Source organism: Bufo gargarizans, unplaced genomic scaffold (genome assembly GCF_014858855.1).
Source record: "Bufo gargarizans isolate SCDJY-AF-19 unplaced genomic scaffold, ASM1485885v1 original_scaffold_2220_pilon, whole genome shotgun sequence".
NCBI classification, from domain to species: Eukaryota; Metazoa; Chordata; class Amphibia; order Anura; family Bufonidae; genus Bufo; species Bufo gargarizans.
In genome coordinates, this window is record NW_025334697.1 from 203,085 (window position 1) to 218,244 (window position 15,160).

General features: G+C 44.6%; 1 protein-coding gene across 1 annotated transcript in view; it reads right to left on the reverse strand.

Annotated features, from left to right (window-relative positions):
* Positions 1-15,160, reverse strand: part of LOC122924083 (diacylglycerol kinase beta-like) — a 192,379-nt gene that overhangs the window by 40,013 nt on the left and 137,206 nt on the right. The window lies entirely within an intron of this gene.

Genomic DNA, 15,160 nt, shown 5'->3' on the forward strand with positions numbered 1-15,160 from the left:
TACTATTAATAATGTTGTGGCTTTTCAGTGATCCCATAAATATCTCAGAACACTTCTCTGAGTGAGATATGATAGAATTCCCTCGACAGCTCATTAATGGGATCTCTTAAGAAAATACAGCAAAACATATCAGGCGCTGAAAGTCTTGCAAAAACTAGACCTGTTTCTCAGAATCTAATCAAAGAAAATGAATTCAATTGCTTTTATGTCTTATTTTATATCCGACTCCACACGTGGCCAGAGCCAAAAATACATTAAAATGATCAAAAATACACCCATATAAATTAAATGTATGACTTAAAGGGGTATTCCCCTTTAACCCCTTCTACCCCGGGCCAGTTTTAATCCTCCTGCCCAGGCCATTTTTTGCAAATCTGACATGTGTCGCTCTATGTAGTAATAACTTTGTAACGCTTTAACTTATCCAAACAATTCTGAGACAGTTTTCTCGTGACACATTGTACTTCATGACAGTAGTAAATTTGAATCGATATATTTCACCTTTATTTATAAAATCCAAAATTTATCAGATATTTGGAAGAATTCTCAATTTTCTAAAGTTGAATTTCTCTACTAGTAATGCCTCATAAGATAGTTATCAGTCATCATTCCCCATATGTCTACTTTATGTTGGCATCATTATGTAGATTTTCATTTTATTTTCTTAAGACGTTAGAAGGCTTAGAATTTTAAAAGCAATTTTTCAAATGTTCAAGAAAATTTCCAAAACCATTTCTTTAAGCACCACTTGAGTTATAAAGTGATTTTGATAGGCTTACGTAATGGGAACTACCCATACATTACCCTTTTAGAAACGACACCCCTCAAATTTTTCAAAACTGATGTTACAAACTTTGTTAACCTTTTAGGTGTTCCACAAGAGTTAAAGAAAAATGGAGGTGAAATTTCAAAATTCAATTTTTTTTGCAGCTTTTTCAAGTTAATTAATTTCTTCTAGAAATTCAGCAAAAGTTAACAGCAAAATAAATCTTAATATACATTACTCTGATTCTGCAGTTTACAGTAGTACCCCATATGTGGTGATAAACTGCTCTATGGGCACATGGCAGTGGTCAGAAGGAAAGGAGCGCAATTTGGATTTTGCAGAGCAGATTTTGATTTACGGGCGCCATTGGTTTTTATTTTTGAGTGATTGTCTTATGTGGGGGTTCATGGGGGTTTATTGCGGGGTGAGGTAATGAAAACTTTACATTTTGGGGTACATATGACTTTTAGATCACTTGATATTATACAATTTGTAAGGCGAGGTGACAAAAAAATGACTGTTCTGGCACAGTTTTTATTTATTTATTTTTACAGCATTTACCTGACAGGGTAGGTCATGTAAACTTTTTTATAGAGCAGGTTGTTACGGATGCAGTGATACCTAATATGTCTATTATTTTTGTTAAGTTTTACATAATAGAAGCATTTTTGACAATAAAAATATCTTGTTTTGTGTTGCCATTTTCTGAGAGCCATATATACATATATAAAAAAAAAAAATTTGCGATTGACTTAGGGCTCTTTCACACTTGCGTTGTCCGGATCCGTCGTGTACTCCATTTGCTGAAATTACACGCCGGATCCGGAAAAACGCAAGTAAACTGAAAGCATTTGAAGACGGATCAGTCTTCAAAATGCGTTCAGTGTTACTATGGCAGCCAGGACGCTATTAAAGTCCTGGTTGCCATACTAGTAGTGGGCAGCGGGGGAGCAGTATACTTACCGTCCGTGTGGCTCCCGGGGTGCTCCAGAATGACATCAGAGCGCCCCATGCGCATGGATGACGTGTCCATGCGATCACGTCATCCATGTGCGTGGGGCGCCCTGACGCCCAGGACTTTAGCTTCCTGGCAGCCATGGTAACCCTTCAGAAAAAGCTAAACGTCGGATCCGGTAATGCGCCGAAACGACGTTTAGCTTAAGGCCGGATCCGGCCTTGCGGCAAGTGTTCAGGATTTTTGGCCGGAGCAAAAAGCGCAGCATTCTGCGGTATTTTCTCCGGCCAAAAAACTTTCCGGTCCGGAACTGAAGACTTCCTGATGCATCCTGAATGGATTTCTCTCCATTCAGAATGCATGGGGATAATCCTGATCAGGATTATTCCGGCATAGAGCCCCGACGACGGAACTCTATGCCGGAACAGAAGAACGCAAGTGTGAAAGAGCCCTTAAGTAGAGGCTCATTTTTTGCAGGATGAGATGCGGTTTGATTGGTACTATTTCGGGGTATATACGCCTTTTTGATTTCTTGATATTACACTTTTTGTGAGGCAAGGTGACCAGAACAGTTTTTATTTATTTTCTACAGAGTTCGCCTGACGGGGGGAATCATGTGATATTTTTATAGATCCGGTCGATACGGACGTGGCGATACCTAATATGTCTACTATCTTTTGCAATTTTTTATAACTTAATTTTGGCAAAAGGACACTTTTTTTTTTTACTTGAAACTGTAAATTTTTTATTATGCAAAACACTTACAGCCTGCTTGCCTCTGCTTGCCTGTGACACCCAGAGGGCTGGATCTCACAGGCTTCCATATAAGGCATCACAATGCCTATGGAAGGCATCGGGCTGCCTTCACAGCCATCGGGTCCCCGTCACCACAGCGCGGGGACCCGATAGGAACCGGGAGGGAGCTCCCTCTACACACCCCACATATGCCAAGGTCAGAGCTGACTGCAGCATAGCAAGGGTTAAAGTGCTGGCATCTGTTTTTTCACAGATGCAGGGGCATGGCTAACAGGAACAGCCTGACCCCAGCTATACATGTGCCCCCTGTGTCTCTGCATATCTAACTTGCTGCCATTGATGCAAGACAACTGGCATAAATACATGCATTTATACATTTCCCATTGAAATCAATCAAAACTGTAAAAAAAAGAGAAGGTGTTGATGGTGAACTCACAAAAAGAGGGGCCTGGGTGTCTGGATATTACACTTTATAGTTACTAGGTTACTTGAAAGCAGTTGTTGATTCATGTTATTAATTTGATTGACAGATTTTGGAGTTGGGAGGAAATTGTTTTCCATAGGATGAGAAAAATTGGCATCCATCTCATAGGGGTTTTGCTTTCTTCTGGATCAACACTGCAGGTTAATAGGCTGAATTGGATGGACAGATGTCTTTTTTACAATCAATGTTACTATGTTTTCATATTATAAAATAAAAAATAATAAATAAAAAAAATCTGTGAAACCACTTCAACCCAGTTTTAAACATTACGTAAGTTTTTTTCCATTTTAGTGGTAAAAAAAACAAAGCAAAACAACGAAACAGAGAAACCTGTACGAGACCCATGATTTTATTTTTGTCGTTGTGTCGTATCATTCAGGTTTCCCGAGAAGATGGAAACAGAGCTTATGAATTCCTTTCGACTTGCATATCAAGCTGCTGCCAAGACAGAGTAAACTTGGCCCGTGAATGGCTTACCTTGATAGTAGTTGATCTAATGTGTTTTTTGGCTAAAAAAACATCTTGCATGAAGAGTGAAAAAGGAAATAAATTATGGGAACGCAATGAATACAGTGCATTTAGATGCAGTAGAAGGCACTCACAGCAGTTTAGGACTGAATACAAATGTGCTTATGATCCATATAGAAATCATTTTCAGAGAAACGGGTCAACAACATTATCATAAAGCACTTTTCACCTTAAATTCCAGGCCAATTTTTGCAGATCTGACATGTGTCACTTTATGTGGTAATAACTTTAAAACACTTTTAATTATACAGGCCATTCTGAGATTGTTTTCTCCTCACATATTGTACCTTATAACCGTGGTAAAATTTTAAAAAATGTCATTATTATTTAAAAAACAATACCAAATTTACCAAAAATTTGGAAAAATTTCCATTTCTCTACTTTTATATTAGAAAGTAATAACTACAAATATAGTTTTTACTTTACATTCCCCATATATCTACTTCATGTTTGGATTATTTTGAAAATTAAATTTTATTTTTTGGGGACGTTAGAAGGCTTAAAAGTTTAGAAGTAAATCTTAAAATTTTTAAGAACATTTCCAAACCCAAATTTTTTCAGGACCAGTTCAGTTATGAAGTCACTTTCTGTGGCTTACATATTAGAAACTACCTATAAATCACCCCATTTTAGAAACTACACCCCTCAAGATATTCAAAACTAATTTTACAAGCGTTGTTAACACTTTAGGTGCCCCACGAGAATTAAATGAAAATGGGAATGAAATTCGAAAATTTCCCATTTTTTAGCAAATTTTAAATTTGAATCTATTTTTTTCTGCAACACATCAAGAGTTAACAGGCAAACAAAACCCCAAATCTATTACCCTGAATCTGGAGTTTACAAAAACAACTCATGTTAGCTCAAAAACTGATGTATGGGCGCACAACATGCTTCAGAGAGGAAGGAGCACCATATGGCTTTTGGAGAGTGGATTTAGCTGGAATGGTAATTGGGAGCTATGTTGCATATGAAGACACCCTGAGGTGGCCCTACAGTGAAAACTCCCAAAAAATGACCGCATTCTGGAAACTACACCCCTCAAGGAATATTTCAAGGTATGTAGTGAGCACTTTGACCCATCAGGCATTTCACAGAATTAGGAAACGCTTGGCTGTGAAAATGAAAAATGACAATTTTTTCCAGAAAAAGTTGCTTTACACCCACATTTTTCACTTTCACAAGGGGTAACCCCACATTTTGTTCCCCATTTCCCCCCCCGAATACGCCAACACCCCATATGTGTTCAAAAAATTATGTATGGATGCATGGCAGGGTTCAAAAGGGAAGTAGCACCATAGTGCTTTTGGAGGACAGATTTAGCAGGATTGGCTTTTGGGAACTATGTCGCATATGAAGACACCCTGAGGTACCACTAGTGTGGAAACCCCCAAAAAGTGACCACATTCTGGAAACTACACCCCTCAAGGAATATTTCAAAATGTGTAGTGAGTACTTTGTCCTCAAAGGGGATTCATGGAATTGGCTGTGAAATGAAAAAATAAATTATTTTCCAGAAAAATGGAATTTAGGCCCAAATCTTTTACTTTCAAAAGGGGAACTGGAGAAAATGTACACCCTAATTTATTGCCCATTTTCTCCTGATTACAGCAATACCCCATATGTGCTTGTATACTGCTATATGGGCGTACCATAGGGGTCAGAAGGAAAGGAGTACCAAATGGCTTCTGGAAGGCAGATTTCACCGGAATAATTGACAGGCGCCATCTTGCAATTGAACACATCCTGAGGTAGCCCTACAGTCTAAACCCCTAAAAAGTGACCCCATTACAGAAACTACACCCCTCAAGGAATATTTCAAGGTGTGTAGTGAGCACTTTGAACCGTCAGGCGTTTCGCAGAATTAGGAAAAGCTTGGCTGTGAAAATGACAAATTACAATTTATACAATTTTTGCCAGAAAAAGTTGCTTTACACCCACATTTTTCACTTTCACATGGGGTAACAGGACAAAATTCGGATTTTGTCCTGACCTGAATTAGCAGACAATTATTTTAGGTGCCATGTCGCATTCAATAAATTCCTGTGGTCCCCAGAAATGAAAAACCCCAACAAGTAACCACATTTTTGAAAGAGCACCTCCGTACGAACATTTTAAGTGGTACTTTTCAGCAAACAGGTGACTCACAGAAGGCAGGAATACTAGAGAAAGCATTTCAAAGCACACATTTGTAAAAATGATTAATTACTAGCAGAACCCAATTTTGCACTTTCACAAGGGGTTAAAGGAGAAAATTCACCCCAGTATATGTTCCCCATTCCCCCCCACATTCAGGAAACACCCCATATGTGCTTGTAACCTGCTGTATGGGCTCACAGCCAGGGCTCTAGAGGCAATCTGCAAAATATGCATTTTACAGGCCTGAATAAACAAACATACATGGATTTTAGGTGCCATGTTACATGTAAAAAAATTCCTGAGGTCCCCAAAAATTAAAAACCCCAAGAAGTGACCCCATTTTGTAAAAAGCACCCCCGTATGAACATTTTAAGGGGTTGAAAGGGCACTTTTGACCAAACAAGTGTATTACAGACATTAATATGTAGTGGTTGGTGAAAAGTGGATATGTAAGCTCTGTGGACAAAATCAGAAGAAGGTGGTAAAATTACAGGGTACATCAAGGATGAAATTATTCCATGGATGAGTGACAGATTCAGAATAAATCCTTAATGCACGGGCCAGGTTTTTCAGGGCAGGTTTCGCAATCGTGAATGGTGTCTTTACTTATCCCCCTTTTGGAACACACTCTGCATCTTTTTTGGGTCCTTCCCTTTCTCGCTGTTTGGGGGACTTCACCAGGAAAATGTTGCCCTGGTACAACTCGGGCACCGTAACTTGCAGAAGTACTGGGGCCCTCGATTGCTTGGCTACAAAAAATATATTTATATATATATATTGTGGGGATTCGCTCTGGTAGGCAGGGTAAGCGGACGCAGTACAGAGGCAAGAACACGGTAGTAACGCAAAAGTCAGTGTTTATTCACACAACAAGGAAAAAAATAACACAAACACTTGGCAGAGTCCTGGTGTTAATTCACACCACAGAAATTCCCCATGTTATTCCACATGGCCAAAGTCCACAGAACTCAAAACGAACACGTCACCTGAATCCACAGCAGGCTTTTAGGGTGCCTGGCTTCCGGCTGGTGGCTCTCATGCAGCTCCCCAAAAACACAGAGCCTTCACAGCACCACTTCTACTTGGAGGAACATACCACACCCAGCTGAGCTGCTGGCTGGGTTTTTAAACCCCAGCCCAAAACCTGGCCTGGACGCGGGGAACAGCCACCCACCCTGCTCTTTGGCTGCTCCCAATAAGAACCGGCCCGGATCGGCTTTTCAGCCACACTAAGAATAAACTGTGTCAGCGAGCACTAGCTGCGGCTGACACACAAAATAACCGGTTCTTATCTCACCGAGGCCAGGAACCTCGGTGACACGTACCTTCCGTCAATGACGGACCCTTGCACCTTCCTACATACCTCCCCCCTTTGTTCAACCCTGAGGGGGTGAACACACGCCAGACAGTGTACTCGGGACAGGGCATCCGCGTTTCCCTGTAACCGGCCTGCCCTGTGTTCTACTGTGAATTTAAAGTTTTGTAGCGATAAGAACCACCTGGTGACCCGAGCATTCCTCTCTTTGGCCTGGCTCATCCACTTGAGAGGGGAGTGATCGGTCACCAGACGGAATTTCCTCCCCAACAGATAATAGCGGAGAGACTCGAGTGCCCACTTGATGGCCAGGCACTCTCTCTCCACTATACTGTACCGGGTCTCCGCTGGAGTGAGCTTACGGCTGAGGAAGACAACGGGATGCTCCTCCCCGTTGACTTCCTGAGACAGTACAGCACCGAGGCCTACTTCGGAGGCATCAGTCTGGACCACAAATTCCCTCTTGAAGTCGGGCGTCACCAAAACCGGGGACCCACACAGGGCCGACTTCAAAGCGGAGAAAGCCTCTTCCGCCTGGTCATTCCAGCGGACTATCACGGACTTCCGTCCCTTTAAAAGCCCTGTCAATGGAGCCGCTAAAGTGGCAAAATGGGGAACGAACCTCATGTAATAGCCCACCATTCCCAGGAATGACCTGACTTGTCTAGAGGTAGCAGGTCGGGGCCAATTCCGTATCGCCTCCATTTTGCTCACTTGAGGTTTAATGACTCCACGTCCAATGACATACCCAAGGTATTTAGTCTCCTCTAACCCTATTGCACATTTCTTTGGGTTAGCTGTTAGTCCGGCCTTTCTAAGGGAGTCCACTACAGCCTGTACTTTAGGTAGGTGACTTTCCCAGTCGGTGCTGTGGACAACGATATCGTCCAGGTACGCCGAAGCGTATCGACGATGTGGACGGAGTATAATATCCATTAGCCTTTGAAACGTGGCGGGAGCGCCATGTAGACCAAAGGGTAGTACCTTGTACTGATAAAGCCCCTCTGGCGTGACAAAAGCCGTTTTTTCTTTGGCAGCCTCTGTCAAGGGTACCTGCCAGTACCCTTTGGTGAGGTCTAACACAGAAAAATACCGGGCTTGGCCCAACCTTTCAATGAGCTCATCCACTCGGGGCATGGGATACGCGTCAAATTTGGACACCTCATTAAGCTTGCGGAAGTCATTACAGAACCTCAATGTCCCATCTGGCTTGGGTACTTCCTCCGAGATGGCTTTTCGCCGAGCCTCGGGTACTCGATATGCTTTTAACCGGACTTTTGCCTGAGGCTCGGTGACAATGTCATGTTGGATTACGGAAGTGCGTCCAGGGAGGTCTGAGAACACATCCGTGTTCCGACTAACAAACTCCCTGGTTTCCTGAGCCTGTTTAGAGGAGAGGCTGTCAGCAATTTTTACTGTGGCAACCGCTTCCCTTGCATCAGACTTAGGAGCCGGAACCTCTTGTCCAAGAAAGCCCGGTCGCGGGCTGTCTTCCGTACAGGTTTCCCTATCCTTCCAAGGTTTTAGCAAATTAACATGGTAAACCTGCTCCGGCTTTCGCCTCCCCGGCTGGTGTACTTTGTAATTTACCTCTCCTATTTTTTCACGTACCTCGTAGGGCCCCTGCCACCTGGCTAGGAACTTACTGTCCACTGTCGGCACGAGAACCAAAACCCGATCACCCGGGTTAAAGTTCCGGACCCGAGCCTGCCGATTATAGATCCGACTCTGGGCTCGCTGAGCGGCCTCCATATGTTCCCTGACAAGAGGCAAAACGGTCTCTATCCGCTGTTGCATCTTGGTAACATATTCCAGGACGCTTTTATGCGGAGTGGGTTGTTCTTCCCATGCCTCTTTGGCTACGTCCAACAAGCCACGAGGATGTCTGCCATATAGCAATTCGAAGGGCGAGAACCCAGTAGAGGCCTGGGGCACCTCTCGCACTGCGAACATGAGATAAGGCAGAAGAAGGTCCCAATCCTTTCCATCTTTGGTCACCACCCTTTTTAACATGGTTTTTAGAGTTTTATTAAACCTTTCCACTAGACCATCCGTTTGTGGATGGTACACAGACGTCCGTAACTGTTTTATACGCAGCAACTTGCAGAGTTCCCTCATGACCTTGGACATAAAAGGGGTCCCCTGGTCAGTCAGGACCTCTTTAGGTAGCCCCACTCGGGAGAACATCTCCATTAGCTCTTTGGCTATAAGTTTTGCAGAAGTATGTCGCAGTGGCACTGCCTCCGGGTACCGAGTAGCGTAATCAAGGACAACCAAGATGTGTTGGTGTCCCCTGGCGGACTTTGGTACAGGACCTACTAGGTCCATAGCGATTCGCTCAAACGGTACCTCAATGATCGGGAGGGGTACCAAGGGACTGCGAAAAAGGTGCTGGGGGCTAGTTGCCTGGCAGGTCGGGCAAGACTTACAGAACTCATCCACCTCTTTAAACACACTGGGCCAGTAAAACCGTTGTAGTATCCGGTCCTGTGTTTTCTGCATTCCCAGATGACCCCCAAGAACATGCTGGTGTGCTAACTCTAACACGAGTTTGCGATAAGCCTGAGGCACCACCAACTGTTCAATGGACTCACCTCGCAGCTGATTTACCCGATACAACATATCCTGCTGGACCACAAAACGGGGGAACACCGACTCTGCCCCTGGTTGTTGTGGTTCACCATCTATTATTAGCACATTTTCCCAGGCCCGGGATAAGGTTGGATCCCGGTGTTGCGCGGTACCAAAATTACCCCCAGAGACATTGAGGTCTGCCAGCTCAGGCCCCGGCGGCAAGTCCTCCATGTCTCCCACCATTACACTCAGTGGGGTTGTCTCCTCCTCTTCCACCGAGGTGGCGGTCACCCCTACCGCGGGACCGTTAGACTCAGGTTCCCAGGGTTCTGGTCTCCCCCCTGAGCCGGGCCATTCTGCTAGGGTTACACCTGTATCATGCATATCAGTCACTCTCGGAACCGGCCACAGTGCCGTGAAACCCGGGAAGTCTCTCCCTAGTATAAGTTCATAGTGGAGATGGGTTGCAACAGCCACCTCGTGGATCCATCTGCCGGAAACCGTAGACAGAGTCACTATGGCCGTAGGATAGTCTTTTAAGTCCCCATGGATACACATGACTCCAACTTTACGGCCGGTGTACTCAGCGGAGCGTACCAGGGAAGCCCTTACCAGGGTCACCAGACTTCCTGAGTCCAACAGAGCCTCCGCTGGAGTGTCTCCCACCTCAACCTGGCACAGGTGGTTCAGAGACTCCGAAGCACCCACTGCACACAGTTTCCCGGCATATAATGAACGACGGAAGCCACAGTTCGTGTCCATGGGTTCCCCCTGACGAGGACAGTCCCCTCGAACATGACCTGGCTCCCGACACCGCCAGCAGATTATTGGAGCGGGGTCCACAGGGGTTATAGCCCGGGCAGGTTTGATGGGCACCGGTTGTTGGGTCCGGGGTGGAGAGTTACGGGACCTGACTGCCCCCCTCCCAACAGAACCCCCCTGTAAGTTCCGGGTGGCCTCATAGCGCTCCACCAGGTCGACCATCTCCAGCGCATTCCCTGGGGAGACCTGGCCAATCCATTGCTGGAGAGGGGGTGGCAGAGCCCTCCAGAACCTGTCTGCTAATAACCGGTCCAACATAGCAGCGGGGCTCAACACTTCAGGTTGTAGCCACTTTTGTAACAGGTTAAGCAAGTCATAATACTGGGGTCTCACGGGCTCCGCCGGGTTGAACCCCCACTGATGCACCCGCTGGGCCCGGACCAGTACATTCACCCCCAGTCTTGCCAAGATCTCCCCCTTTACCTTTGGGTAGTCGGCTGCTTGGTCGTCAGGCAAGTCAAAAAACACCCGCTGGGACTCTGACGTCAGAAACGGAGCGACGACCTCAGCCCACTGGTCTTGGGGCAGCTTTTCCCTGGTGGCCACTTTTTCATACATCGCCAGGTAGGTCTCGACGTCGTCTGCAGGGGTCATTTTAGGGATCGCTGCACGTACTGCTTTCCGGACATCATGTAAGCTTGGGGTTGCTCCTGCTGACTGTAATGCCATTACATGTTGTAGCAGCAACTGGTTGGTCTCCTGCTGCTGCTTATTAGCCTCGCGTTGCTGCAGGTTAGCTTCCACGAGGGCCTTCATAACAGCCTCCATTTTGTCTCTTGACACCGGTTTAAATCTAGCCGGTTTGATAAGTGACATACAACCGTGAGAGAGAAAAAAATTCGGCTTTCACGCCAGCCTCACTGCGCTTGCCCGCTCCAAGCCACCAATTGTGGGGATTCGCTCTGGTAGGCAGGGTAAGCGGACGCAGTACAGAGGCAAGAACACGGTAGTAACGCAAAAGTCAGTGTTTATTCACACAACAAGGAAAAAAATAACACAAACACTTGGCAGAGTCCTGGTGTTAATTCACACCACAGAAATTCCCCATGTTATTCCACATGGCCAAAGTCCACAGAACTCAAAACGAACACGTCACCTGAATCCACAGCAGGCTTTTAGGGTGCCTGGCTTCCGGCTGGTGGCTCTCATGCAGCTCCCCAAAAACACAGAGCCTTCACAGCACCACTTCTACTTGGAGGAACATACCACACCCAGCTGAGCTGCTGGCTGGGTTTTTAAACCCCAGCCCAAAACCTGGCCTGGACGCGGGGAACAGCCACCCACCCTGCTCTTTGGCTGCTCCCAATAAGAACCGGCCCGGATCGGCTTTTCAGCCACACTAAGAATAAACTGTGTCAGCGAGCACTAGCTGCGGCTGACACACAAAATAACCGGTTCTTATCTCACCGAGGCCAGGAACCTCGGTGACACGTACCTTCCGTCAATGACGGACCCTTGCACCTTCCTACAATATATATAAAACTAACTACCTACCACTAACTGCAACTCTTTGAGCACACTACTTATCGGTGCTCTGCAGCACGCACGAACATTGATGGTGCGTGTGTGCAAAAACTGTAGAAAAAAAATTCACTACAGTGCTTGGTGGTTTTAACCACCTCAGCCCCCCTAGCTTAAACCCCCTTAATGACCAGACCACTTTTTACAATTCTGCACTACACTATTTTCACGGTTTATTGCTTGGTCACCTTACCACCCAAATTAATTTTACCTCCTTTTCTTCTCACTAATAGAGCTTTCATTTGGTGGTATTTCATTGCTGCTGACATTTTTACTTTTTTTGATATTAATCAAAAATGACCCAAATTTTTGCAAAAAAATGTCATTTTTCACTTTCTGTTGTAAAATTTTTCAAATAAAACTACATTTCTATATAAAAAAAATTCTAAATTTATTGTTCTGCATGTCTTTGATTAAAAAAATTCAATAAGTGTATATTTATTGGTTTGGGTAAAATGTACGCACTTTGACTTTCTGAGCACCTGTCATGATTCCTGAGGTTCTACAATGCACAGACAGTAGAAACACCCCACAAATGACCCCATTTCAGAAAGTAGACACCCTAAGGTATTCGCTGATGGGCACAGTGAGTTCATGGAAGTTTCTTTTTTTGTCACAAGTTAGCGGAAATTGAATTTTTTATTTTATTTTTTTCTTACAAAGTCTCATATTCCACTAACTTGTGACAAAAAATAAAATTTTACATGAACTCGCCATGCCCCTCACGAAATACCTTGGGGTGTCTTCTTTCCAAAATGGGGTCACTTGTGGGGTATTTATACTGCCCTGTCATTTTAGGGGACCTAAAGTGTGAGAAGTAGTTTGGAATCCAAATGCTTAAAAAATGCCCTGTGAAATCGTAAAGGTACTCATTGTAATTTGGGCCCCTTTGCGCACCTAGGCTGCAAAAAAGTGTCACACATGTGGTATCGCCGTACTCAGGAGAAGTAGGGCAATGTGTTTTGGGGTGTATTTTTACATATACCCATGCTGGGTGAGATAAATATCTCTGTAAAAGAGAACTTTTCCAATTTTTTATACAAAGTTGTCATTTTACAGAGATATTTATCTCACCCAGCATGGGTATATGTAAAAATACACCCCAAAACACATTGCCCTACTTCTCCTGAGTACGGCGATACCACATGTGTGACACTTTTTTGCAGCCTAGGTGCACAAAGGGGCCCAAATTCCAATGAGTACCTTTTAGGAGGGCATTTTTAGGCATTTGGATTCCAGACTTCTTCTCACGCTTTAGGGCCCCTAAAATGCCAGAGCAGTATAAATACCCCACAAGTGACCCCATTTTAGAAAGAAGACACCCCAAGGTATTCCGTGAGGGGCATGGTGAGTTTATAGAAGATTGTTTTTTTTGGCACAAGTTAGCAGAATTTTTTTTTACAAAGTCTCATATTCCACTAACTTGTGACAAAAAATACAATTTTACATGAACTCACCATACCCCTCACGGAATACCTTGGGGTGTCTTCTTTCTAAAATGGGGTCACTTGTGGGGTATTTATACTGCTCTGGCATTTTAGGGGCCCTAAAGCGTGAGAAGTAGTTTGGAATCCAAATGCGTAAAAATGCCCTGTGAAATCCTAAAGGTACTCATTGGAATTTGGGCCCCTTTGCACATCTTGGCTGCAAAAAAATGTCACACATGTGGTATCGCCGTACTCAGGAGAAGTAGGGCAATGTGTTTTGGGTTGTATTTTTACATATACCCATACTGTGTGTGAGAAATATCTCTGTAAATGACAACTTTTTACATTTTTTAATACAAAGTTGTCAATTTACAGAGATATTTCTCTCACCCAGCATGGGTATATGTAAAAATACACCCCAAACCACATTGCCCTACTTCTCCTGAGTACGGCAATACCACATGTGTGACACTTTTTTGCAGCCTAGGTGCGCAAAGGGGCCCAAATTCCAATGAGTACCTTTTAGGAGGGCATTTTTAGGCATTTGGATTCCAGACTTCTTCTCACGCTTTAGGGCCCCTAAAATGCCAGGGCAGTATAAATACCCCACATGTGACCTCATTTTGGAAAGAAGACACCCCAAGGTATTCCGTGAGGGGCATGGCAAGTTCATAGAAGTTTTTTTTTTGGCACAAGTTAGCGGAAATTGTTTATTCTTTTTGAAAAAAAAAAAAGAAAAATTGGCCAAAAAATTAACATGTGAAAAAAAAAAGCGCAAAAAAAAAATCCCCTGGTGCTGATCAGGCAGGTGCGCATAATACAGCACTTGGCGGTCACAGCTCGCACGCAGAAAAAGTTACGCAGAACTGGAAAATTGTAAACAAAGAATAAAACAAAAATGCATGGACCAAATGGCGTCCGTAAAAAAGAACGGGGGTGAGGGAGGGAGGACGGGAAGGGACAGGGACGGAGGGTGGTTTAGGGATCTAGAACTGCTGCAAATGGAAAAAAAATTCCAGGTGTTCTTTTTCTTTTCTTTACAGGAACAGTTGAAGTTGCAGTGGTGGTGCACCACAAATCCCAGCAAGCCAACCAGCATCACAGAGGGGCACAGAACCTCTCTGCATGCAGTCACCAGCTAGAATAGCTGCATGCAGGGAAGTTCAGCCCTTTCCTGTGCAGCTGTAGCGCTGCCATTGGCTGGAGCGTTGTTCCAGCCAATAGCAGCGCTGGCAGGGGATGCCAAACACTGGTGTCCCCTGCCTGACCCAGGGGGGGACAGGTGCTGACAAGTTCAGCACCAGTCAACCCTGTACAAACCCTGTTCCACTACCCCTGCAGCTTCCTGGATGAATCAAAAATCATCCAGAGCTGCGATTGGCCACTCTGCAGAAATCGGCCAATCGCATCGATCTATGTTGCAGGGGGCAGAAAAACCTCCCTGTACCCCTAGGGAAGATGGCTGCATGCCATTCTGAGCAGCCATCCACACCCGGTCACCGAGCGATTTCGCTTAGGGACCGGCTGAACACCTCGCTGTAGCTGTACTGCGCTGGTATTTCATACCTAGTTCGCAGTGCCGTACAGCTGGTTGCGAACGGGTTAAAATGGACTTGGGGAGTCGAGAGTCTTCTGAAGAAAGATAAAAGCCCTGGAGCTCTATTAACAAGCCAAAAATTTAAAGTTAGGTCAGATGTTTGTTTTCCTGGAATATTTGACAGTATCCATAGGTGAATACGTTATAGCTAGAAGACCTAAAAAGTCTTTCTGAAGGACACTGACATCACTACTTTCTTCACTGATTGTACAGGTTTGATCACCACCAAGTTTATTTTTTCGGGATATGAAGCTCCATATGTAAGCAACTTTAGAT